The sequence below is a fragment of the Eurosta solidaginis genome, chromosome 4 (genome assembly GCF_040869045.1).
Source record: "Eurosta solidaginis isolate ZX-2024a chromosome 4, ASM4086904v1, whole genome shotgun sequence".
Taxonomy (NCBI): domain Eukaryota; kingdom Metazoa; phylum Arthropoda; class Insecta; order Diptera; family Tephritidae; genus Eurosta; species Eurosta solidaginis.
The window spans coordinates 63,786,681-63,814,652 of NC_090322.1; the positions used below are offsets into that span (position 1 = coordinate 63,786,681).

General features: G+C 44.0%; 1 long non-coding RNA gene across 4 annotated transcripts; it reads left to right on the plus strand.

Annotated features, from left to right (window-relative positions):
- Positions 1-22,413: 22,413 nt before the first annotated feature.
- Positions 22,414-27,544, plus strand: LOC137249896 (uncharacterized). 4 transcript variants are annotated; one of them, XR_010952592.1, is made up of 5 exons: positions 22,414-24,523; positions 24,577-24,770; positions 25,316-26,113; positions 26,181-26,432; positions 26,503-27,544. It is a non-coding gene; the product is annotated as an uncharacterized lncRNA (long non-coding RNA). The 4 variants fall into 4 exon arrangements; XR_010952594.1 differs by having other exon boundaries at positions 24,584-24,770; XR_010952593.1 differs by having other exon boundaries at positions 22,419-24,770; positions 26,503-26,916; positions 27,095-27,541.
- Positions 27,545-27,972: the final 428 nt, after the last annotated feature.

Below are 27,972 nucleotides of genomic sequence, written 5' to 3' on the forward strand. Positions count from 1 at the left end.
ACGTTTTTGGTTATATATAAAAACTCACATTACATTATTTGAAAATTTCCAACCCGAAATGAAAAAAACAATTTTTTTTTGATTATCGAAAAATTAAAATAGTATTGAATAAACTAAAGAAATTACAAAGTATACAAAGTTAAAGTAAAATTTATAATGTACTAGCTTTACCCGGCGTACGTTGTAACGCCCGAGGTCGAATGAATGTTGCGTTATTTTTTCTGTTTTGTTTGTTGATAATTTAGTTTATTGTTCTGTAAATTGAATTGAATTTTGTAACCATATTTGGTGAAATTTGCTTTTAAAACATTTTATTATTTTATCTTGTACTGTGGGTACACAATATTTTTGGTTTTTTCGTTCCGTGCAAAGGTAAACAAATTTTTTGGCGTTCCAACTCTAGAGCAAGCAACATATAACTGACCATGGGGAAATCATGGACGCTCTAAATTTAATCTTGCAACAGTAAGCGATTGTCCTTGTGCTTTGTTGATTGTAATTGCAAAAGCAATGCATACAGGAAACTGTAAGAGCTTAAAATTGAATGAGACAACTCTAGGAATCATTGGGATCCGTAGAATGAGCACATCTTCACCTTCGCTTTTACCGCTGATGGTTGTTGCTTCGATTACATTCGGCATTAATTTCTTAACGCAAAGTCTGGTTCCATTGCACAGTTTTGGTGGGTCTAAGTTCCGAAGAAGCGTGAGCCAATTTTCAAAGTTAATATATGCGCAGGCATTCCAGGTGATTCTAAAGAGTTCAGAAATTTAATTGCATAATTCACAATTTGATGTTCATCTGTAACTGTGTCGATCGATTTATATTGCGCCACTTCACCAGGAATTTGGTTTTGAATGCGATCATTGATTTTGTTAGCATGATCATATTTGGGAGCTAAGATTGCTCGTTCGCATAGCCAAAAAAAAACTTAAATTCAAAATTCTTTATTCTGAAATATGAAAAACCTTCGTCTTGATCGAAGGAACCTATAGCCGAAATTTGCTGATGATTGAAGTGTGGGAAATACGTTTCCATAGGGACACACACACAAAATTAGATTTTTATAGAAAATGTAGATAGACTGAAGCTATCAAATATTTTTAACGGCGGCAGATTACTAAACGTCCAAAAAGAATAACAGCCAAACTCAACAATGCAGTCAAACTTTAGGTGTTAAAATAACCTAAGTTTGTACGGCATCCATAGTTCTGAAAAATCCCATTTGTAGGGAAGGTGCCACGCCCCTTTTTTCCCAATTCCACATTTTACTTGAGGTGTTGGGCCTTAACGTTGTTGTTGTTGTTGTAGCAATGTTTCGCCCCACCTAATAGCTGCGACCGATCACAAATTGTCATCAATATCCTCTAACGGGAGTCCTAGGAAACTTGCTGTTTCGACAGGGGCGTTGGTTCCACATTACAATTAAAGAGATGGTTGGTGTCATGTGGGGACACATTGCAAACGGGGCATACATTTTGCATGCCGGAGTTGGTTCTGGATATGTAAGAGTTTAACCTGTTACAGTATTCAGAGCGAAGTTAAGCCAGAGTGACTCGCGTTTCCCTGTTGTTGTTGTTGTAGTAGTGCCTCGCCCCACCTAACAGCCGCGACCGATCACAAATTGTCATCAATATCCTCTAACGGGAGTCCAAGGAAACTTGCTATTTCGACAGGGGGACCATAATGAAAGGGGTGTTAGAGGCGTTGGTTCCACATTACAATTAAAGAGATGGGTGGTGTCATGTGGGGACACATTGCAAGCGGGGCATACATTTTGTATGTCAGGGTTGATTCTGGATAGGTAAGAGTTTAACATGTTACATTATCCAAAACGAAGTTGAGCAAGAGTGACACGCATTTCCCTGGGGAGTATGCGTTCCTCTTCCACAAGTTTTGGGTACTTTTCTTTGAGTACTGGATTCACCGGGCAATTCCTGACATAAAGGTCCAACGCCTGCTTGTGGAGTTCACCAAGGACCTGCTTGTGTTTTTTTGCTTAATACGGCTGGGTTCTCAGGTGCCGTATTTCCTAAAAATGCTTACGGAGATGACTCCTTAAACCCCTATGCCATGTTGGCTCATCAATCAGATGTCTGTTTGGATGCCCAGATTTCTGGGTATTCAACAGGAACTGTTTGGTTAGCATCTCATTTCTCCCTGATGGGGAGTATTCTCGCCTCATTATGTAGATGGTGTTCCGGGGACATAAGAAGGCAGCCCGTGGCGATTCTGAGACCAGTATTTTGGCAGGCCTGTAGCTTCTTCCAGTGGGTAATTTTTAGGCTTGGCGACCATATGGGTGACGCGTAGCACGTAAACGGCTGGCCAATTGCTTTGTATGTGGTAATGAGCGTTTCTTTATCTTTTCCCCAGGTACTGCTAGCAAAGGATTTGAGGATTTTATTACGGCTCTGAATTTTCGCAACAATTGCGGCTGCGTGCTCACCAAAATGTAGATCCTGATTAAACGTCACACCCAAGATTTTGGGGTGTAGGACAGTCGGTAGCGTAGTGCCATCGACGGGGATGTTCAAAATGGTCGACATTTGGGACGTCCATGTTGTAAATAAGGTCGCAGAAGATTTAGTGGGTGATACTGCCAGGTTTCGCGAGGCGAAAAAACTGGAGAGATCAGGGAGGTAGCCGTTTATTCTGTTGCAGAGCTCATCGATATGTGGGCCTGGGCCTGTGGCCATTACTGTGCAGTCATCGGCGTATGAAACGATAGTGACTCCTTCTGGTGGTGAAGGTAGCTTAGATATGTAGAAATTAAACAAAAGAGGGGATAGGACACCACCCTGTGGCACCCCTTGTTTAATTCTTCTTGGTTTTGATGTTTCGTTTCTAAATTGCACCGATGCCTGTGGACCACCCAGATAATTTGCGGTCCACCTTTTAAGACATGGGGGAAGGGTAGACCCTTCCAGGTCTTGCAGTAACGTGCCATGGTTGACCGTATCTAAAGCTTTTGATAGGTCTAGCGCTACGAGTACTGTTCTATGGTGGGGGTTTTGATTTAAACCGCAATTTATCTGGGTGCTGATGGCATTTAGCGCGGTGGTGGTGCTAAGAAGTTTTCTGAAGCCATGCTGATGAGAGGCTAGCTCCCGACCAAGGACTGTCATTTCAGTGTGACCCCATCTAATTTGTTTCGTCCCTCCCACAAATTGTCATCCTCCCAGCAGCTCCTTGCAGCAGGACTGCTCCATATTCTCTTACTCCGGGAAGGCGTCGAATCCAATCCGGGTCCGTCTCCTGACCCCGGTCCTGAGAAATGGTTTTGCTGCATCTGCCGGAAAAGAATCTTTTTAGGACGGTCATACTCTGTTCAGTGTGTCTCGTGCAAGGGATGGTTGCATCGGACAGGTTGTTCTGGGCTTGATCCCAAAACCCGACGTCCACGTAACTTTTATAAATCTTTTGTGGCTCCTTGCTGTTCACGCCCAAGGGCGTCCCGTAGTCTACGCCTAAGCGCCCCCCCCCCCCCCCCCACTACCTTCCAGCAGCCCCGCTGCTCAGCAAGCCCGCTGCTGCTCGCGCCCCGCGGCGCCAACAACTCAAACAGCTGATACCACTCATAAGTACTACCTTCGTAGTAGAGTTGGTAGCAATGCTGAGCATCAGCCCCTGCCCCCGTCTTCCCCCCAGGGTCGTAAACCCAAATCATCCGGGTACCCCAATGCTTGCCCAAGGACGCCCAGTCCCAAGGCTACAACAGAAATTGCGTCCTGGCCTTCCACAACCCAGGCGTAGTCACCCGTCACTTACCCCCAGAGTGGCGACGTCTCCCCTTATACACTTCAGAATTCTGCAGTTAAACTGTAATGGACTAACTGGGAAGATCACGGAGATAGTCGATTTCATGAAGCGGCACAACATCCGCATTGCTGCGATTCAAGAGACCAAACTCACAGCAAGATCTGCATTGCAGACCTGCTCTAGGTATAATGTCCACAGGAAAGACCGCGAGAGCGGAAATGGAGGCAGTCTCGCGTTTGTCATACACCACTCTGTGCAATATTATATATTTGATCCTGGCATCGACCGCAGGGACAATGTCTTAGAACGTCAAGGCCTATGTGTCCGGTCAGGCGATGCAACCCTAGAAATCAACATCTACATCCCTCCTGCCACCTGTTGCCCCAGTGGATACCGCCCTAATATCAGGGTCTTACTCACTGGCAACAATCGCATTATCTTAGGCGATTTCAATGCCCATCATGATCTATGGCATTCAAACTTGCGGGCGGACAGTAGGGGTGAGATGTTGGCGGATCAAATAGAAGAAACGACGTTCTGCACAATAAACGGAGACGCCCTCACGCGTATGGTAGGAAGCTGTCACAGTTCGCCAGATATCTCAATCGTGAGCGCAGAACTCGTAAACTGCGTCAACTGGCAGCCGATGGTAACATTGGCATCCGACCACCTGCCCATACTTATTTCGCTTGAGCGTACCGCCGACTTCATTGTCACTGAAAAACGCCCTTTCATAAACTTCAAAAAAGGAAAGTGGGAAGAATATAAATCCTTTACAGACAACCGCTTTGCTGCCCGCCAAGGCGAGCGTGCCTTCCGTAAGGTCATTAAATCCGCCTCGGCACATTACATTCCCGCCGGGAGAATTCCCAAAATCCGGCCCCACTTCCCTGCGGAGGCCGCAAACTTAGCGAGAGAACGTGACCTTATAAGACAGCTTGATCCAGGCGACCCCCAAATAAGGGATATAAACCAACGCATCAGATTGCTTGTAGATGAACACAAGCGGGCGAAATGGGAGGAGCACCTAAGAGGTTGTAACCTCTCTACCGGTGTGGGTAAACTTTGGTCCACCGTAAAGTCCATATCGAATCCGACTAAGCACAAAGACAAAGTTTCCATCGGACGCGAAAAAATGCGCGAGCGCTTTCTGCCGACAATATATAATGCATCCTACGGTCGACAAAGATAGACGGAGAGCCAATAGACGCGCACATAAACACAAATTCAGCGCGTCACCAATCACCATCACCGCTAAAGAGGTTGAGGACGCCATTGGTCGTGCTAAACCATTCAAAGCAGTGGGCCCAGACGGCATAGCCATGCCGATGCTTAAAAGCCTAGGGAAAGAGGGTTTCAAATATTTGGCGCATGTCTTCAACCTGTCTCTTTCCACCTTTGTCATACCTGAGAAATGGAAAATGGGGTAGGTGGTCCCGCTACTAAAGCCTGGGAGACCAGCTAACATAGGTGAGTCGTGGCATGAGTGGCAAAGACGCTTGAAGCCATTTTGCTCCCTTATTTCCAAGCAAATTTGCAGCTAGCCCCTCATCAGCATGGCTTCAGAAAACTCCATAGCACTACCACCGCGCTAAATGCCATTAGCACCCAGATAAATTGCGGTTTAAATCAATACCCCCACCACAGAACAGTACTCGTAGCGCTAGACCTATCAAAAGCTTTTGATACGGTCAACCATGGCTCGTTACTGCAAGACCTGGAAGGGTCTACCCTTCCCCCATGTCTTAAAAGGTGGACCGCAAATTATCTGGGTGGTCGGCAGGCATCGGTGCAATTTAGAAACGAAACATCAAAACCAAGGAGAATTAAACAAGGGGTGCCACAGGGTGGTGTCCTATCCCCACTTTTGTTTAATTTCTACATGTCTAAGCTACCTTCACCACCGAAAGGAGTCACAATCGTTTCCTACGCCGATGACTGCACAATAATGGCCACAGGCCCAGGCCCAAAGATCGATGTGCTATGCAATAAAATAAACGGATACCTTCCTGATCTCTCCAGTTTTTTCGCCTCGCGAAACCTGGCATTATCACCGACTAAATCTTCTGCGACCTTATTTACAACATGGACGCCCCAAATGTCGACCATTTTGAACGTCCACGTCGATGGCACCACGCTACCGACTGTTCTACACCCCAAAATCTTGGGTGTGACGTTTGATCAGGATCTACATTTTGGTTAGCACGCAGCCGCAATTGTTCCGAGAATTCAGAGCCGTAACAAAATCCTCAAATCCCTTGCTGGCAGTACTAGGGGAAAAGATAAAGAAACGCTCGCTTCCCAAGGCAGTCGGTTCTATGTACCGGAGCGACTCGGGATTTTTCCCGACCAAGGACTGTCATTTCAGTGTGACCCCATTTAATTTGTTTCGTCCCTCCCACAAATTGTCATCCTCCCAGCAGCTCCTTGCAGCAGGACTGCTACATATTCTCTTACTCCGGGAAGGTATCGAACCCAATCCGGGTCCGTCTCCTGACCCCGGTCCTGAGAAATGGTTTTGCTGCATTTGCCAGAAAAGAATCTTTTTAGGACGGTCATACTCTGTTCAGTGTGTCTCGTGCAAGGGATGGTTGCATCGGACAGGTTGTTCTGGGCTTGATCCCAAAACCCGACGTCCACGTAACTTTTATAAATCTTTTGTGGCTCCTTGCTGCTCACGCCCAAGGGCGTCCCGTAGTCTACGCCTAAGCGTATCCCCACTACCTTCCAGAAGCTTCGCTGCTCAGCAAGCCACAACAAGTACCCGCTGCTGCTCGCGCCCCACGGCGCCAACAACTCAAACAGCTGATACCACTCATAACTACTACCTTCGTAGTAGAGCTGGTAGCAATGCTGAGCATCAGCCCCTGCCCCCGTCTTCTTCTCCCCCCCCCCCCCTCTTTTCTGGCAGCAATCGTGCAGGTCAGGGAAACAGACTCTTAGTCCCTGCCTCCGTTTGCACCGTCTGCCAGCACAGAATATATAGGTTTGCGACATCCGCTCAATGCAGCTCCTGCCTTGGGTGGTGCCACTTTCCTAGATGTTCTGGTCTTCGCGACGGCAACCCCTCGACGGGTTTCATCGCGCCATGTTGCCAGGTCGCAAACCCAAATCATCCGGGTACCCCAATGCTTGCCCAAGGGCGCCCAGTCCCAAGGCCACAACAGCAATTCCGTCCTGGCCTTCCACAACCTAGGCGTAGTCACCCGTCACTTACCCCTAGAGTGGCGGCGTCACCCCTCATGCACTTCAGAATTCTGCAGTTCAACTGTAATGGACTAACTGGGAAGATTACGGAGATAGTCGATTTCATGAAGCGGCACAACATCCGCATTGCTGCGATTCAAGAGACTAAACTCACAGCAAGATCTGCATTGCAGACCTGCTCTGGTTATAATGTCCACAGGAAAGACCGCGGAAATGAAGGCGGCCTCGCGTTTATTATACACCACTCTGTGCAATATCATATATTTGATCCTGGCATCGACCGCAGGGACAATGTCTTAGAACGTCAAGGCCTATCTGTCCGGTCAGGCGATGCAAATCTAGAAATCATCAACATCTACATCCCTCCTGTCACCTGTTGCCCCAGTGGATACCGCCCTAATATCGAGGCCTTACTCACTGGCAACAATCGCATTATCTTAGGCGATTTCAATGCCCATCACGACCTATGGCATTCAAACTTGCGGGCGGACAGTAGGGGTGAGATGTTGGCGGATCAAATAGACGAAACGACGTTCTGCACAGTAAACGGAGACGCCCCCACACGTATGGTAGGAAGCTGTCATAGCTCGCCAGATATCTCAATCGTGAGCGCAGAACTCGTAAACTGCGTCAACTGGCAGCCGATGGTAACATTGGCATCCGACCACCTGCCCATACTTATTTCGTTCGAGCGTACCGCCGACTTCATCGTCACCGAAAAGCGCACTTTCATAAACTTCAAAAAAGGAAAGTGGGAAGAATATAAATCTGCAACAGACAGCAGCTTTGCTGCCCTCCCTATCCCGACTGATGCCCGCCAAGGGGAGCGTGCCTTCCGTAAGGTCATTGAATCCGCCTCGGCACATTTCATTCCCGCCGGGAGAATTCCCGAAATCCGGCCCACTTCCCGGCGGAGGCCGCGAGCTTAGCGAGGGAACGCGACCTTATAAGACTGCTTGATCCAGGCGACCCCCAAATAAGGGATATAAACCAACGCATCAGATTGCTTGTGGACGAACACAAGCGGGCGAAATGGGAAGAGCACCTAAGAGGTTGTAACCTCTACCGGTGTAGGTAAACTTTGGTCCACCGTAAAGTCCCTATCGAATCCGACTAGGCACAAAGACAAAGTTTCCATCGCCTTTGGCGATAAGGTGCTGTCGGATGCGAAAAAATGCGCGAGCGCTTTCTGCCGACAATATATAATGCATCCTACGGTCGACAAAGATAGACGGAGAGCCAGTAGACACGCACATAAACACAAACTCAGCGCGTCACCAATTACCATCACCGCTAGAGAGGTTGAGGACGCCATTGGTCGCGCTAAACCATCCAAAGCAGTGGGCCCAGACGGCATAGCCATGCCGATGCTTAAAAACCTAGGGAAAGAGGGTTTCAAATATTTAGCGCATGTCTTCAACCTGTCTCTTTCCACCTTTGTCATACCCGAGAAATGGAAAATGGCCAAGGTGGTCCCGCTACTAAAGCCTGGGAAACCAGCTAACATAGGTGAGTCGTATCGTCCGATATCTCTCCTATCGCCAGTGGCAAAGACGCTTGAAGCCATTTTGCTCCCTTATTTCCAAGCACATTTGCAGCTAGCCCCTCATCAGCATGGCTTCAGAAAACTCCATAGCACTACCTCCGCGCTAAATGTCATTAGCACCCAGATAAATTGCGGTTTGAATCAATATCCCCAACATAGAACAGTACTCGTAGCGTTAGACCTATCAAAAGCTTTTGATACGGTCAACCATGGCTCGTTACTGCAAGACCTGGAAGGGTCTACCCTTCCCCCATGTCTTAAAAGGTGGACCGCAAATTATCTGGGTGGTCGGCAGGCATCGGTGCAATTCAGAAACGAAACATCAAAACAAAGGAGAATTAAACAAGGGGTGCCACAGGGTGGTGTCCTATCCCCGCTTTTGTTTAATTTCTACATATCTAAGCTACCTTCACCACCGGAAGGAGTCACAATCGTTTCCTACGCCGATGACTTCACAATAATGGCCACAGGCCCAGGCCCAGAGATCGATGAGCTATGCAATAAAATAAACGGCTATCTCCCTGATCTCTCCAGTTTTTTCGCCTCGCGAAACCTGGCATTGTCACCGACTAAATCTTCTTCGTTCTGGATACTGTAACAGGTTAAACTCTTACCTATCCAGAATCAACCCCGACATACAAAATGTATGCCATGCTTGCAATGTGTCCCCACATGACACCAACCATCTCTTTAATTGTAATGTGGAACCAACGCCTCTAACACCCCTTTCCTTATGGTCCACCCCTGTTGAAACGGCAAGTTTCCTTGGACTCCCGTTAGAGGATATTGATGACAATTTGTGATCGGTCGCGGCTATTAGGTGGGGCGAGCATTGCTACAACAACAACATAAAGAAACGCTCATGACTACATACAAAGCAATTAGCCAGCCGATTACGTGCTACGCGTCACCCATATGGTCGCCAAGCCTAAAAATCACCCACTGGAAGAAACTACAGGCCTGCCAAAATACTGCTCTCAGAATCGCCACGGGCTGTCTTCTTATGTCCCCAGAACACCATCTGCATAATGAGGCTTGAATTCACCCCATCAGGGAGAGAAATGAGATGCTGACCAAACAGTTCCTGTTGAATACCCAGAAACCTGGGCATCCCAACAGACATCTGAACCAGCACCGCCTAGGGGCTTAAGGAGTCATCTCCGCGAGCATTTTGAGGAAATACGGCACCTGAGAACCCAGCCGTATGAAGTGAAAAAACACAAGCAGGTCCTTGGTGAACTCCATAAACAGGCGTCGGACCTTTATGCCGGGAATTGCGCGGTGAATCCAGTACTTAACGAAAATTATCCAAAACTCGCGGAAGAGGAACGCATACTCCCTAGGGAAACGCGTGTCACTCTTGCTCACCTTCGTTCTGGATACTGTAACAGGTTAAACTCTTACCTATCCAGAATCAACCCCGACATACAAAATGTATGCCCCGCTTGCAATGTGTCCCCACATGACACCAACCAACTCTTCAATTGTAATGTGGAACCAACGCCTCTAACACCCCTTTCCTTATGGATCACCCCTGTTGAAACGACAAGTTTCCTTGGACTCCCGTTAGAGGATATTGATGACAATTTGTGATCGGTCGGGGCTATTAGGTGGGGCGAGCATTGCTACAACAACAACAACAGAGGTTAGCTGCAAATTTGCTTGGAAGTAGGGGAGCAAAATGGCTTCAAGCGTCTTTGCTACTGGCGATAGGAGAGATATCGGACGATACGACTCTCCTATGTTAGCTGGTTTCCCAGGCTTTACTAGCGGGACCACCTTGGCCATTTTCCATTTTTCGGGTATGAAAAAGATAGAAAGAGACAGGTTGAAGACATGTGCTAAGTATTTGAAACCCTCTTTCCCTAGGCTTTTAAGCATCGGCATGGCTATGCCGTCTGGGCCCACTGCTTTGGATGGTTTGGCGTGACTAATGGCATCTTCAACCTCTCTGGCGGTGATGGTAATTGGTGACGCGCTGAATTTATGTTTATGTGCGTGTCTGTTGGCCCTCCGTCTATCTTTTTCGACCGTAGAATGCATTACATATTGACGGCAGAAAGCGCTCGCGCATTTTTTTGAATCCGACAGCACTTTATCGCCGAAGGCATGGAAAATTTGTCATTGTGCTTAGACGGATTCGATAGGGACTTTACGGTGGACCAAAGTTTACCCACACCAGCAAAGAGGTTACGACCTCTTAGGTGCTCCTCCCATTTCGCCCGCTTGGGTTCATCCACAAGCAATCTGATGCGTTGGTTTATATCCCTTATTTGGGGGTCGCCTGGGTCGAGCTGTCTTATAAGGTCACGTTCTCTCGCTAAATTTGCGGCCTCCGCCGGGAAGTGGGGCCGAATTTCGGGAATTCTCCCCGGCGGGAATGAAACGTGCCGAGGCGGATTCAATGACCTTGCGGAAAGCACGCTCTCCTTGGCGGGCATCAGTCGGCATAGGGAGGGCAGCAAAGAGGTTGTCTGTAAAAGATTTGTATTCCTCCCACTTTCCTTTTTTAAAGTTTATAAAAGTGCGGTTTTCTGTAACGATGCAGTTGGCGGTACGGTCGAACGAAATAAGTATAGGCAGGTGGTCGGATGCCAATGTTACCATCGGCTGCCAGTTGACGCAGTTTACGAGTTCTGCTCTCACGATTGAGATATCCGGCGAACTGTGACACCTTCCTACCATACGTGTGGGGGCGTCTCCGTTTATTGTGCAGAACGTCGTTTCTTCTATTTGATCCGCCAACATCTCGCCCCTACTGTCCGCCCGCATGTTTGAATGCCATAGATCGTGATGGGCATTAAAGTCGCCTAAGATAATGCGATTGTTGCCAGTGAGTAAAGCACTAATATTAGGGCGGTATACACTGGGGCAAAAGGTGGCAGCAGGTTTGCATCGCCTGACCGGACAGATAGGCCTTGACGTTCTAAGACATTGTCCCTGCTGTCGATGCCAGGATCAAATATATGATATTGCACAGAGTGGTGTATGATAAACGCGAGGTCGCCTCCATTTCCGCTGATGCGATCTTTTCTGTGGACATTATACCCACAACAGGTTTGCAGTGCAGATCTTGCTGTGAGTTTAGTCTCTTGAATCGCAGCAATGCGGATGTTGTGCCGCTTCATGAAATCGATTATCTCCGTGATCTTCCCAGTTAATCCATTACAGTTTAACTGCAGAATTCTGAAGTGCATAGGGGGAGACGTCGCCACTCTGGGAGTAAGTGACGGGTGACTACACCTGGGTTGAGAAAGGCCAGGACGCAACTGCTGTCTTGGCCCTGGGACTGGGCGTCCTTGGGCAAGCATTGGGGTACCCGGTAGATTGGGGTTTGCGACCTGTCAACATGGCGCAATGAAACCCGTCGGGGGGTTGCCGTCGCGGAGACCAGAACATCTAGGAAAGTGGCACCGCCCAAGGCAGGAGCTGCATTGGCTAAGGCGTAGACTACGGGACGCCCTTGGACGTGAACAGCAAGGAGCCACAAAAGATTTATAAAAGTTACGTGGACATCGGGTTTTGGGATCAAGCCCAGAACAACCTGTCCGATGCAACCATCCCTTACACGAGATACACTGAACAGAGTATGACCGTCCCAAAAAGATTCTTTTCCGGCAGATGCAGCAAAACCATTTCTCAGTACCGAGGTCAGGAGACGGACCCGGATTGGATTCGATACCTTCCCGGAGCAAGAGAATATGGAGCAGTCCCGTTGCATGGAGCTGCTGGGAGGATGACAATTTGTGAGAGGGACGCAACAAATTAAATGGGGTTACACTGAAATGATAGTCCTTGGTCGGGAAAAATCCCGAGTCGCTCCGGTACATAGAACCGACTGCCTTGGGAAGCGACTCGCTTTTCCCTGGGGAGTATGCTTTTCTCCTCCGCAAGTTTTGGGTACTGTTCCCTGAGTACTGGATTCACCGGGCAATTCCCGGCATAAAGGTCCGACGCCTGTTTGTGGAGTTCACCAAGGACCTGCTTGTGTGTTTTTGCTTCATACGGCTGAGCTCTCAGGTGCCGTATTTCCTCAAAATGCTTACGGAGATGGCTCCTTAAGTCCCTAGGCGGTGTTGGCTCATCAATCAGATGTCTGTAGGGATGCCCAGGTTTCTGTGTATTCAACAGGAACTGTTTGGTTAGCATCTCATTTCTCTCTGATGGGGAGTATTCTTGCCTTATTATGTAGATGGTGTTCTGGGGACATAAGAAGACAGCCAGTGACGGTTCTGAGCGCAGTATTTTGGCAGGCCTGTAGCTTCTTTCAGTGGGTAGTTTTTAGGCTTAGCGACCATATGTGTGACGCGTAGCACGTAATCGGCTGGCTAATTGCTTTGTATGTAGTCAAGAGCGTTTCTTTATCTTTTCCCCAGGTACTGCCAGCAAGGGATTTGAGGATTTTGTTACGGCTCTGAATTCTCGGAACAATTGCGGCTGCGTGCTCTCCAAAATGTAGATCCTGATCAAACGTCACACCCAAGATTTTGGGGTGTAGGGCAGTCGGTAGCGTAGTGCCATCGACGTGGATGTTCAAAATGGTCGACATTTGGGACGTCCAAGTTGTAAATAAGGTCGCGGATGATTTAGTCGGTGATAATGGCAGGTTTGCGAGGCGAAAAAACTGGAGAGATCAGGGAGGTAGCCGTTTATTCTGTTGCAAAGCTCATCGATCTGTGGGCCCGGGCCTGTGGCCATTATTGTGCAGTCATCGGCGTAAGAAACGATAGTAACTCCTTCTGGTGGCGAAGGTAGTTTTGATATGTAAAAATTAAACAAAAGTGAGGATAGGACACCACCCTGAGGCACCCCTTGTTTAATTCTTCTTGGCTTTGATATTTCGTTTCTGAATTGCACCGATGCCTGTCGACCACCCAGATAATTTGCGGTCCACCTTTTAAGACATGGGGGAAGGGTAGACCCTTCCAAGTCTTGCAGTAACGTGCCATGGTTGACCGTATCAAAAGCTTTTGATAGGTCTAGCGCTACGAGTACTGTTCTATGGTGGGGCTTCTGATTTAAACCACAATTTATCTGGGTGCTAATGGCATTTAGCGCGGTTTTGGTGCTATGGAGTTTTCTAAAGCCATGCTGATGATAGGCTAGCTGCAGATTTGCTTTGAAGTAGGGGAGCAAAATGGCTTCAAGCGTCTTGGCTACTGGCGATAGGAGAGATATCGGGCGATATGACTCCTATGTTAGCTGGTTTCCCAGGCTTTAGTAACGGGACCACCTTGTCCATTTTCCATTTTTCGGGTATGACAAAGGTGGAAAGGGACAGGTTGAAGACATGTGCTAAATATTTCAAACCCTCTTTCCCTAGGCTTTTAAGCATCGGCATGGTTATGCCATCTGGGCCCACTGCTTTGGATGGTTTAGCATGACCGATGGCATCCTCAACCTCTTTGGCGGTGATGGTAATTGGTGACGCGCTGAACTTATGTTTACGTGCGTGTCTGTTGGCTCTCCGTCTATTTTTGTCGACCGTAGAATGCATTATGTATTGTCGGCAGAAAGCGCTCGCGAATTTTTTCGCATGCGACAGCACTTTGTCGCCAAAGGCGATGGAAACTTTGTCATTGTGCCTAGACGGATTCGATAGGGACTTTACAGTGGACCGAAGTTTACCTACACCGGTAGAGAGGTTACAACCGCTTAGGCGCTCCTCCCATTTCGCCCGCTTGTGTTCATCCACAAGCAATATGATGCGTTGGTTTATATCCCTTATTTGGGGGTCGCCGGGATCGAGCTGTCTTATAAGGTCACCTTCTCTCGCTAAACTTGCGGCCTCTGCCGGGACGTCCTAGGACGTGAACAGCAAGGAGCCACAAAAGATTTATAGAAGTTACGTGGACGTCTGGTTTTGGGGTCTAGCCCAGAAAAACCTGTCCGATGCAACCATCCCTTACACGAGACACAGCGACAAGAGTATGACCGTCCTAAAAAGATTCTCTTCCAGCAGATGCAGCAAAACCATTTCTCAGGACCAGGGTCAGGAGACGGACCCGGATTGGGTTCGATACCTTCCCGGAGCAAGAGAATATGGAGCAGTCCCGCTGCAAGGAGCTGCTGGGAGGATGACAATTTGTGTGAGGGACGCAACAAATTAAATGGGGTTACACTGAAATGGCAGTCCTTGGTCGGGAAAAACCCCGAGACGCTAAGTTGAAGAGGTGGAAGGCTAGAATTGAAGGGTATAAACACGAATTGATTTAAACTCCTGGTAAATCAAATGTTGTGGCAGATGCTCTCTCCAGAATTCCATGTCAGGCAAACCAGTTAACAGCACCGTCGGGAACCAGCGACGTATTAGCGGAAGTCGGAAGTGAGGAAGGGACGGTTCACAGTGCGGACCAAGATTCGTCAGATCTTACGTGGAGGCTCCTTTAAATGTTTTCCGAAACCAGATATCGTATTGCATAAGCAGACGAAATTCAATTCATGGGAACTGCAGCGTAAGCGATATGATATGCGGACAAAATGCAAGTCGTGTGATTTGCCACGCAAGCGATAAAATATTCAACCCCATTACGGTTGTCAATATCAAGTCAATATTGTCAAAAATAGTGTCGACGCTCATGAAATGGTATCGGCTTTGTCAATGTCGATAACTATTGACAGCTGTTGATGCTTTTTTGGTATTGACTACAACAATATTGATATTCTATTGACGCGTGTCAACATAAAATCTGTCAACACAGTTTTTGGTGACGACAAGCGCTCAATTAAATATTCTGCTGTAAAAATTTGGTAAAATAATTCTGAATTATACCTTTTTACACACTTCATTTGTTTAGCTTTTATTTAATTTAGGAAAATGGATAAAAAAATGAAAATAACAAACAGCAATCAATTTGCGCAGCTTGTTTTAGAATTAGAAAACAATCCTGCGCTTGCTAAAGGATTTTCCAAAGGGACAGTTCCCTTGTGCCAAGAACCTTAGCGTAGTTGCCAACTTTATTTCATTAGAAATAATTGTTGTTCGCTTCGCTACTTTCATTGATGGAACGATTTTCTCCAGAACGAATTTGAAAGCTTCTTTGCTTAGCCGAAAATAATCAACAAATCTGAAAAAAATTAAACATAAACATGAAAGGTGGTTGAATCAATTTAGCAAACATCTAACAATTCGATTATATTTTCCATTAGTACACACCGCTCTAGGATGTAGAATCGTTTTTGGTGTACTAATGGGAAATTTAATCATCCACTAATATCTTCACAAAAGTTTAGAAAGAAGTTCTTTATATTTAGCGTGTAATTTTCGCTTGTGCACTAATAGAAATTGCAATGAGCAGTTATGGTACTCACTTCGTATCTGGCAAATTGAATATTTGAGATCTTTGGCGCATTTCGTTTCTTCTGAGGAGCAACATCTCTTTCCTCTCCTCATCGCTTGAGCTCGAACTTTCGTAAAAAACATCTTTAAATCTTTAAACAAAACTTAAACACTTTTTATGCACAACAAATTGTAAATAAACAATTGTCAAAAGTATAAGGATCGTAGTTTTGCTTTGAAATTATCGATAACACGTCAACGTCAATACATTGACGAAGTAAATACCAGAATTGTATTGACGCGACGTTGATATTGATACGACGTGATGTTGATATTGATACGAAGCGACAGTTGACGTTGACAACCATAATAGGGGTGATTATTTTTGCCAATCGTGGGAAGTGCAGTGTCAGCAAATAAGAAATCACTTAAACTAATTTAGAAGCTTAGAGTTAGTTTTAGTTAAGAATAAAATTCAGTCTGCTTTGAATAATCAAGGAGAATAAATGGTAAATATACTTAAGAGGAAAATAAACTCGCGGTTCCAACTTTAATTTTTTGGAGCCCTAGTCCTTGGGCTCCTTAACTTACATATATAAGTAGATGTAGATAGACTGAAGCTAACAATTTTTTTTAACGGCGGAGATTACTAAACGTCTAAAAGGAATAACAGCCAAACTCAACAATGCAGTCAAACTTTAGGTGTCAAAATGACCTAAGTTTGTACGGCAGCCATAGTTCTGAAAAAATCCCATTTGTAGGGAAGGTGCCATGCCCCTTTTTTCCCAATTCCACATTTTACTGGAGGTGTTAGGACTTAACGTCATATAGCTCCTTACCAATTTTCATTATCTTACCATTACTACATCCAGAGATATGCAGCATGATATATTCCATTTGTATGGGAGGTGCCACGCCCCTTTTTCCCAATTCCACATTTTGGTGGTGCTAGGGATTGACCTCATATAACTCCTTACTGAATTTCAATGTTCTGGCATGTATAACTCCAGAGCAGGGATGCACCTTAACGTTAAGCTAATCGTTTATCAAAAATTTCCACCGTTTCCGTTGAAACACTTCGAAATAAATCGATAAAGAAATTATCAAGATAAATTGTATCTCGTTTTTAACCGAAACGAAAAGCTTTCGTTATCGTTAAAAACGTTAACAAAAACGTAATACTTTATGTTTGAATGCTGGCAATGCTATAGCCATGGTGAAGCCGTAAGGTGGTAACAGCGAGCGGACATACACACACACACACCATGTAATTTGTTTGTGTAATTCGTTGGTGGTAATGTCAAGAATACTCTGATAAATGTTCGTACTGTCAAAATTCATGAGAAAAGTTGCAATCAGCTTGGCTAATGCTTTCACCTTTAATAACTCTGCCATCAATCAGCTTTGCCAGCATAGTTTGAAATTAATAATCAACATAAACGATTGGATTTCGTTTTGATTTGGCAGAAAACGAAACAAAATCAATTCGCTAATTTGACGTTCTTAACGTTAATAAACGAAACGAAATGACTTTGTTTCGTTTATTAACGTTAATTATCGTAACGAAATGATAGCGGTTCGTTGGTTAAGCATGTCTGCTTCAGAGTTATGTAGTATCAAAGATTTTGATTTATATATATTAACGAATATATATAACGAATTTACTTGCAAATCCTCGTATTTGCCCTTTTGCAAAGTTCGTATCACTAAACTGTTGAATAAATAACTCCAATATTGAATAATGGAAAAATGGCCTTTATTAAAGTACTTCACAATAACACTTATCCTTTGCAACTAGCTGGCTTAATAACCAAACTGATAGCTTAAATGAAACTGACTTTCAAAATAATACTGCTATGGCTCGCTAGATAGCTCAAATCAAACTGAATTCCAGCGCCTCTACATTTGCTACCTTTTATACTCTCTGATTTCAACGTTCGCATCTTCTAGGCGCTTCCAGAATCTACTAGTTGCCATCAGCTATCATACTTCTCAGCTGTAACTACAATTGCACGATTTTATAGCTTCTCTCATTGCATACTTTCAGGAGTATCTCAGATATATGCATGTGGTTGTGCATTGACTCTCCGCTGCTCGTATACGTACATGGTACATATGTGTAGACGCAATTATTGTTTCGATTATGTAGATACATAATGATTGATCTATGGATGTGCATGATATCACTGTTTAGCATCGGCTTAGAGATGGCAGCACCCCTTAGTTTTGCTAATATTCGTAACACTGCCCTCCACCTAACCCTGATCGTCCCGATCGCAATGACGTGCAATGTGACCGGACTTCCCGCATTTGAAACATTTGATAACTTTTTCACTCCGCTTTTGCGATCTTTTCAGCGCCTCCAATATTGCGTCTACCCACTCTGGCCTTTCTACTTCCACACGGCGTGCTTTGAAAACTGGCTTACACAGAAGCGACGATGTTTCCTGAATCAGAGCTTGTGACACCGTTTCTGCGAATGTTGGCTTTGGGTTGCGTATGTAGCTCGCTTTGTTTCAACGTCCCGTATGCCATTTATAAAGCTCTGAATCTTTACCCTTTCAGTGTATTCCACGGGTGTGTCCGCATTCGCTAAATGTGCTAGCCTTTCAATATCCGACGCAAACTCTTCAATGTTTCACCAGGCCTCTGGAAGCGGTTCAGCATATCAGGTATATCTGTCTCCTAGTTCCGTATCGTCTCTCTAGAGCGCCCATCAATGCTTCAAAGCAGTTCCGTCCGCCCTCTGGAATGGTTTGTAAAATCTCAGCTGCAGGCCCTTTCAACGCCATGAACAGTGCAGCAACTTTATCTTCAGCATTCCAGTTGTTCACTGCTGCGGTCTTCTCAAACTGTAGCTTAAAGACCTGGAAAAGAACAGAACCGTCAAAGGATGGTGGTTTTACCTTTGGATTACTCGCTGAAACTGCTGGACGATTTAGTTGCAACTGCTCGATACGTCCTCTCAAAGCATCCACCTCGGCCTCGATTTTTTCTTCCAACTGTAAAATTTTTGTATCTTGCGCCTCCAACTTCGAGGAAATACGTCCTTCTTGCTCTTCCAGTTGAGCAGAGATCTGCGATGATATCTGTGCTGAAATTTGCGCCGACATTTCGGATATTCGTGCCTCTTGTGCTTCAATCTTCGCTGTTATTTCAGATGACATTTCTGCAATATGTGTCTCCTGTGATTCTATCTTGGATGCCATATATGTCTTCTGTTCTTCCATCTTGTCTCCTGGGATTCTAGTTGAGATGCCACTGTCGATGTTTGAGCAGATATTGCAGCTAAAATCATGTTCAGATCTGTGCTCGCAACTGTCTGCGAAGTTTCATTTTTCTCTTCAATTTTTGTTGTCTCGTCGCCATCAAGATGAAAGACATACTCTTCCACGTTAATTCCTTCTGCTTCCACTGCTTCTCGTAGTCTTGCCTGAAGTTCAAGTTTAATGCCGCTTGTATTCAATCAGCGGCTCTCCAACTCCTTCAGTTGCTGGATCTTCAATTCACTGAACTTTGCCATGTCCTTGTTGTCCTCTGGAATTTATTCAACAATTCCTCTTCTGACACCAATTGTAACGATTTTACTGTAATTCCCCTTAGTTGCAATCTTCTGCCAACGTTCGTATCGCTAAACTGTTGAATAAATAACTCCAATATTGAATAATGGAAAAATGGCCTTTATTAAAGTACTTCACAATAACACTTATACTTTGCAACTAGCTGGCTTAATAACCAAATTGATAGCTTAAATGAAACTGACTTTCAAAATAATACTGCTATGGCTCGCTAGTTAGCGTCTTAGTCGAAACTGCTTGATAGCTGAAATCAAACTGAATTCCAGCGCCTCTACAGTTGCTGCCTACTCTCTGATTTTAACGTTCGCATCTTCTAGGCGCTTTCAGAATCTACTAGTTGCCATCAGCTCTCAAACTTCTCAGCTGTAACTACAATTGCACAATTTTATAGCTTCTCTCATTGCATACTTTCAGGAGTATCTCAGATATATGCATGTGTTTGTGCACTGACTCTCCGCTGCTCGTATACGTACATGGTACATATGTGTAGATGCAATTATTGTTTCGTTTATGTAGATACATAATGATTGATCTATGGATGTGCATGATATCACTGTTTAGCTTCGGCTTAGAGATGGCAGCACCCCTTAGTTTTGCTAATATTCGTAACAATATATAGAGTAAAAGGAACCCTACATTACTCCCCCTTTAAGAAAATTTAACATTAAACAAATGGAACGAGACTCTCTTTTTAAGTGAATTCTTGGTGTTGTTTGTGTCTGTTGTTTCAACTATTGCCGGTTTTAATCTGTCAATTGAAATAGTTTTTATATTTTTATTGATTTCAAGTTTAAAACATTTTTGGCGTTTTTCCACAATTTTGTAAGGTCCATCATATGGTTGTTGTAATGAATGTTTATTAATAACCCGAACAAATGCAAATTTACAAGTTTGAAGATCTTTTGGAACATACATTCCACTACCAGAATATTTATGATGACTTAAATTTGATCTAATTTTTCGAAAATGATCACGTAAATTACCTAAAATTTCAGTTGATGAGAAATTTTTAGCTGATGGCTAATGGAATTACAAAGTATATAAAGTTAAAGTAAAATTTATAATGCATTAAAAGGAACGCTTTCCAAGGCAGTCGGTTCTATGTACCGGAGCGACTCGGGATTTTTCCCGACCAAGGACTGTCATTTCAGTGTAACCCCATTTAATTTGTTGCGTCCCTCCCACAAATTGTCATCCTCCCAGCAGCTCCTTGCAGCGGGACTGCTCCATATTCTCTTGCTCCGGGAAGGTATCGAACCCAATCCGTGTCCGTCTCCTGACCCTGGTCCTGAGAAATGGTTTTCCTGCATCTGCCGGAAACGAATCTTTTTAGGACGGTCATACTCTTGTCAGTGTGTCTCATGTAAGGGATGGTTGCATCGGACAGGTTGTTCTGGGCTAGATCCCAAAACCAGACGTCCACGTTACTTCTATAAATCGTTTGTGGCTCCTTGCTGTTCACGCCCTAGGGCGTCCGTTAGTCTACGCCTTAACGTCCCAACCGGGTACCCCAATACTTACCCAAGGAGGTCCAGCCCCAGGGCCACAACAGCAGTTGCGTCCTAGCCTTCCATAACCCAGCCGTAGTCACCCGTCAATTACTCCCAGAGTGACGACGTCTCCCCCCATAAACTTCAGAATTCTGCAGTTAAACTGTAATGGATTAACTGGGAAGATCACGGAGATAGTCGATTTCATGAAGCGGCATAACATCCGCATTGCTGCGATTCAAGAAACTAAACTCACAGCAAGATCTGCTCTGCAGACCTGTCCACAGAAAGAATCGCGAGAGCGGCCTTGCGTTTATCATACACTACTCTGTGCAATATCATATATTTGATCCCGACATCGGCCGCAGGGACAGTGTCTGAGAACTTCAAGGCTTATCTGTCCGGTCAGGCGATGCAAAGCTAGAAATCATCACCATCTACTTCCCTTCTGCCACCTGTTGCCCCAGTGGATACCGCCCTAATATCAGCGCCTTATTCACTGACAACAATCGCATTATCTTAGGCGATTTCAATGCCCATCACGATATATGGCATTCAAACTTGCGGGCGGACAGTAGAGGTGAGATGTTGGCGGATCAAATAGAAGAAACGACGTTCTGCAAAATAAACGGAGACGCCCACACACGTATGGTAGGAAGCTGTCAAAGTTCGCCGGATATATCAATCGTGAGCACAGAACTCGTAAATTGCGTCAACTTGCAGCCGATGGTAGCATTGGCATCCGACCACCTGCCTATACTCATTTCGCTCGAGCGTACCGCCGACTTCATCGTCACAGAAAAACGCACTTTGATAAACTTAAAAAAAAAGAAAGTGGGACGAATACAAATCCTTTACAGACAACCGCTTTGCTGCCCTCTCTATCTCGACTGATGCCCGTCAAGGGGAGCATGCTTTCCGCAACGTCATTGAATCCGCCTCGGCTCGCTCCATTCCCGCCGGTGAATTCGCGAAATTCGGCCCCACTTTCCGGCGGAGGCCGCAAATTTAGCGAGAGAACGTGACCTTATAAGACATCTCGATCCCGGCGACCCCCAAATAAGGGATATAAACCAACGCATCAGATTGCTTGTGGATGAACACAAGCGGCCGAAATGGGAGGAGAACCTAAGCGGTTGTAACCTCTCTGCCGGTGTGGGTAAACTTTGGTACACCGTAAAGTCCCTATCGAATCCGTCTCGGCACAATGAAAAAGTTTCCATAGCCTTTGGCGATAAAGTGCTGTTGGATGCGAAAAAATGCTCGAGCGCTTTCTGCCGACAATATATAATGCATTCTACGGTCGACAAAGGTTGGTGTCATGTGGGACACGTTACAAGCACGACATATGTTTTCTATGTCGGGTTGATTCCGGATAGGTAAGAGTTTAACCTGTTACAGTATCCAGATCGAAGTTGAGCTAGAGTGACTCGCGTTTCCCTTGGGAGTATGCGTTCCTCTTCTGCAAGTTTTGGGTATTGTTCTTTGAGTACTGGATTCACCGGGAAAATTCCTGGCATAAAGGTCCGACGCCTGTTTGTGGAGTTCACTGAGGACCTGCTTGTGTTTTTTGGCTTCATACGGATATGTTCTCAGGTGCCGTATTTCCTCATAATGCTTACGGAGACTACTTATTCAGCCCCTGGGTGGTGTTGGCTCATCAATCAGATGTGTGTTGGGATGACCAGGTTTCTGGGTATTCAACAGGAACTGTTTGGTTAGCATCTCATTTCTCTCCCTGATGGGGTGTAGTCTCGCCTCATTATGTAGATGGTGTTCTGGGGATATAAGAAGACAACCCGTGGCGGTTCTAAGAGCAGAATTTTGGCAGGCCTGTAGCTTCTTCCAGTGAGTAGTTTTTAGGCTTGGCGACCATTTAGTGGACGCGTAGCATGCCATCGGCTGGCCAATTGCTTTGTAAGTGGTAATGAGCGTTTCTTTGTCTTTTCCCCAAGTACTGCCTGCAAGACATTTTGAGGATTTTATTACGACTGCATGCTCACCAAAATGTAGATCCTGATCAAACGTCACACCCAAGATTTTGCGGTGTAGGACAGTCGGTATCGTAGTGCCATCGACGTGGATGTTCAAAATGGTCGACATTTGGGACGTCCATATTGTAAGAAATTAAGTCTACAAGACTGTAAATAAATAAATAAGGTCGCGGATAATTTAGTCGGTGATAATGCCAGGTTTCGCGAGGCGAAAAAACTGAAGAGATCAGGGAGGTAGCCGTTTATTCTCTTGCAAAGCACATTGATCTATGGGCATGGGCCTGTGGCCATTATTTTGCAGTCATCGGCGTAGGAAACGATAGTAACTCCTTCTGGTGGCGAAGGTACCTTTGATATGTAGAAGTTAAACAAAAGTGGGGATATGACACCACCTTGTCGCACCCCTTGTTTAATTCTTCTTGGTTTTGAGGTTGCGTTTCAAAATTGCACCGATGGGAAGTTATTTAAATTTCAATTATAATATTCGTGCCGGCCAGCCAGCCAGCCTGTCAAGCTAAATAAAACCTTTTAAAAAACACAGCTAGTATTTCAAACTTGGAGCTCAATACGAAATAGTCACATAGCCACTAGGGTTCTTGTTGGGAATTGAGCTATTCTCGTACGCGCCACCAAACGGGAAATTTAAACAAACTTAAATATGGCAGCACTTTAATTTTAAATTCGATGGTAACTTTGGTGAAATTGGAAAAGAAAATTGACAAGGTTGTAATGTTGGCAGATCCCGTGATTTTTGAGGAAAATGTTATCTTTGATTGTGACCTCTCAGTCACGGCGTATTTTATCCGTGACTGTGACTGTGACATAGGAAGAGGAAGAGCTACCCTTCAAGACGGTGGTTGGTGGTAGTTCACGCACACATTCAAAGCTTTTTTTGCTCTCCACTAAACATGTAACATTTGATACTGTCATCGAAATGACAGTGTCATATTTAATAAACTAAAAAATTCAAAAGGATTGGTTGGAACTGTATCATTGTGGTCTGCAAACAAAAGCTGGAGACATTGGTGCTTTATCGGTAACCGTATCGGTAGCATTATAACAGCTGATTCGACCTATCTTATGAGAATCAATGCAATCGATTATTGGTGCCGCTAAGGTCGTAGCCGTATCGTAGCCAACCAATTGGGTTTTGGTTTACCGTCGTAACGATAAACAGCTGATTACGTTAGGGATACGGATACAGCGATACGACATACGGCACCAATGACTCCGGCTAAAAGGCGGCACGTCCGACAAGAGCCTGGATAACCAATTGACACTTGCATTGATTTGAGCAATGCTACGAGCAGCTGTTGACATCAGCTGCAACCATTGCTAAGTACTTTATTCAAATTTAGAATGCTATGCTGGATTTCTTATATATACGCATATTGTCACTTGCGAAGCGAATGAAAATTTTGTCGAATTTCGCGGTCTCGAATTGCGAGATGCGAATCGCTAGCGAATTCGCAAAAAAAAGTCGAATGAGTTACGAAGATGAATTTGTCGAATTGCCACAAGCGAAAAAATCATATTCGCTTCGCCAAATCTGTCAAAATTTGTCGAATGCTTATTTTGTTCGCGCTTGAAAATAGAAAAGGACGCATTGGCATTTATTTGAATGTTTTCAATTGAAAAAAGTAAATAAATTGAATAAATAAATAAAAGTGAGTAATTCATTAAATTAAATTGAGTTATTTATTGGTTTGAATAAATGAAGTTTTCAGAATGAGAAGAACAACGCCGCAGCAATTCCAAAAGCTGGTCGAGCTGATGGAAAATAATCCAGACGTCGCCAGAGGCATGGGGAATTTTGGAGAGACCAGGAGGAGCATGGCAGAATTGTGGGACCATTTCGCCACGGATCTTAACTCCATAGGTCCTCCAATACGTAACGGGCGCGAGTGGAACAAGGTAAGAAGGATATACCTGCACGAATAATACAAAAGTATACATCGCAGAATCGTGGCATCGTAGCATCGTACGGTTACTGACTGGAGTTACTTTTGATACTTAATGCTGTTTTACACGAGTCGAATTACTGATGGTTTTTTTGACTCCCAACTCAATTCAACCATCATATACAAGTAGGCACTTTGTTTGAGAAAATTTACCAGGAAATCGACTCGAGTAAAGCAGCTTTACCTGCTAATGTATCTACTCGGGTATGTTACTGGCATTGTGAATGGTGCAGAGATGGGCCCTAGGTTTGGTTAGATCCTAGCTCCGAGCCACCGCCTACTATTTTTCTGATAATACCCGATAAGATACTTGACCAGTTAGTTTCAAAAGTAACCGTACGATATCACGATGCAAGTTTCCAAAGTAACTGACAATGTGATAATTGTCAGAAGCTTTACTTAGTTATATACCCGAACCATCGTATCCGTGCAAGCCTCTAGTAGTAACTGAATTGTATTCTGCGTGTCAGTTCATACTTACCAATATATTTGTCCTAGGTTTGGTTAGATTATAAGTTGAAGCTTAAAAAAAAGGTGCCTACAAACCGCAGCGAGACCGTAGCCACTGGAGGAGGACCGTACGCCCAGCGAAGTTTATCTGCGCTAGAGAGATCCGTGGATGAGCTACTGAACCTCCAAGAAGCCGCCAACCCGACAGGACAGTCCTTTGGAACCAATAATCCGGGTGATAACGGGCATGGAACCAATATTCCGGGTAATAACGGAAAAAAGATCAACGTTATAAAACATTTTTAACTTTATTTATTACTATTTAATAAACTTGTTTTTTACATTTCTGTTTGTGCACAAATAAATAATAAAAACAGATGACAGAAACGTCAAATTCGGATGAACTAATTAAATTTGTTTGAATGGCAATGACACATTGCAGTCGAATAAGTTCATTCGCCACTCACAATGCAAATTTGATGTGAATTCGCCAATACGTTCGACTCGCCAAATATATTCGCTTCGCAAGTGACAATATGCGTAATAGTTTCTCTGATGATGAATTGAAGTGTTAAGCCAAACCGGAGGGGTGGAACGAATATATTAATGGTATTGTAAAGTCGGCACGTGTGTTAGCAAGTCGTTTGCCTGGAGAAGAGGATTTCTTACGTGATCTGGAATTGTTTCGTCTCAAAATGATATTGCGCCTATTACTCGTATCTAGCTTCAATGGTAAAATGAATGCGCTAAATGAAATCAATATAGTGCTAAGCTCATATTCACATCGTACACAACAACAACAGCATTGTATGCCCGATGATGAAATGGATTGGTTGACGGCAGAGCGTAAGTACACGTAAACAATTTAATATAAAAATGTTGGCTTTTTCATTGCGATTTTATTTGGTACTAGAATTATATCAAACTTTCTGATGTTTTGTGCTCGAAAGACTTGCCTTGCTCAGCTACAATATGTTGAAAAGCTGGAGAAGAAAATACGATTTCTATAAAAGAACACGCCTCAACACTTGAAGATTTAGATACAGTATGGCGTACACAGATTAACAAACATGAAGCAATTGTTAAGAATGTGCATGACCTTTTGGCGAAATTAGCTTGGGGTTTTACGCCCGAACAATTGGATCATCTGTTTGAATCATTCCAGGTAGATACAAAATTAACATTAATTGATATTTAAGAATAATTAAAATTTTCACTATGTTTTCTTACTATAGGCTAGTATGACCGCCACTAATAAGGGTCAGAGTGAACGGCTTCTCGAACTAATAAGGCGCCTTGCCGAGGACGATAAGAATGGTTTAAAGGCTAAAAAGTGTTAAAGATTTTTTGAACGCTTGCCCATAACCAGAAAATACCGCCATAAGTATTAGGTCAAGTATTACCAGCGTTTAATACGCGAAATTTGTTGCTTGTATGTTTAATCGCCCAGTCGTGCTCCGCGCACTCAGCAAACACTTAATCGCCAACAAGTAATTGATAAAATTCTCAACATGATTGCTGAAATGCCGAATGTTGAGCGGAAAACTTTATGTATTGATGGACGTTATCCGCATAATATGCAAATACAGGAGCGTTTCGATTTTCTCAAGTTGTTAAAGGATGGGCACCTGTGGTTGTGCGCCGAACAAGTAAGAGATTATTGCAATCGTTTTTCATCTATTAATAAAGGCGTCAGTTATTAATTTTAAGATTTGGGTTGGTGTTGTTGTAGCAGGTTGTTGTTATTGTAGAGTACTCGTTATTTATAATTTGTAAGCACCATTGTATATATAATGAAAGGAATTAAATGTTTAATTTCGCTTTTAGATACATGATAAGGAGGTCGAGGTGGATAATTAGGGGGGTTCGCCGTCTTTTAAAACCCAATAAATTGCAACATCTGGACAAATATACATCAGCTGCTGACATCATTCCATTCCGACAGCACTAATAATCAATTCCTGTTACTCGGCATCACAGTCCATCCCGACAACTGCTTTAATAATATATATATATTTTATAATATAATTTTGTTCAATTTGTATGCTTCTGTAATTTATCTGTAATCCGTAACTATATTTAATCTGATTAATTGTTAAATTGGTAGACTACTAAATAAATAAATAAGTGGTAATTTTAAAACCCAATTTTTTGTTATCAAATTCTTTTTATTTTATCATAGTCAGGATTTAGTTCAATTAACATTTAAATACAGGTACCAAAAATATTTTATGAAATAAAACTGCAAAAATTGTATATATTCGTACATACAGAAAAAAAATTAAATATAAATACATATTCAATCAATCTTAGTAAAATATTTTTTTTTGGATGCGTTTAATTTAAAAATGTTATACAAAACTTTGATTACTGTTTAAGAAGATAGGCATCTCAGTTTTTTTCACTTTGTCGTGAGCGACGGTCACTAACTATTTGGCCTGCTTTCGAAAAAACTTTCACATGAAACAGAAGATGCTAGTGCACATAAATATTTCCTTGCCAAATCTGCTAGCTTAGGGTATTTATATTTATTTTCGCGCCACCACTGAAATGAATTGTTTGTTATGGAAAATATTCCATCCTCTAAATACCGCTGCATTTCAATGATGCTTTTTGCTTCAGCACTACCTTTCGGTCTATTTTGGTTGGCATATTGATCGAAAGTGCTCCAAATGGAATGAAAATATTCTGCAGGTTCGTCTACA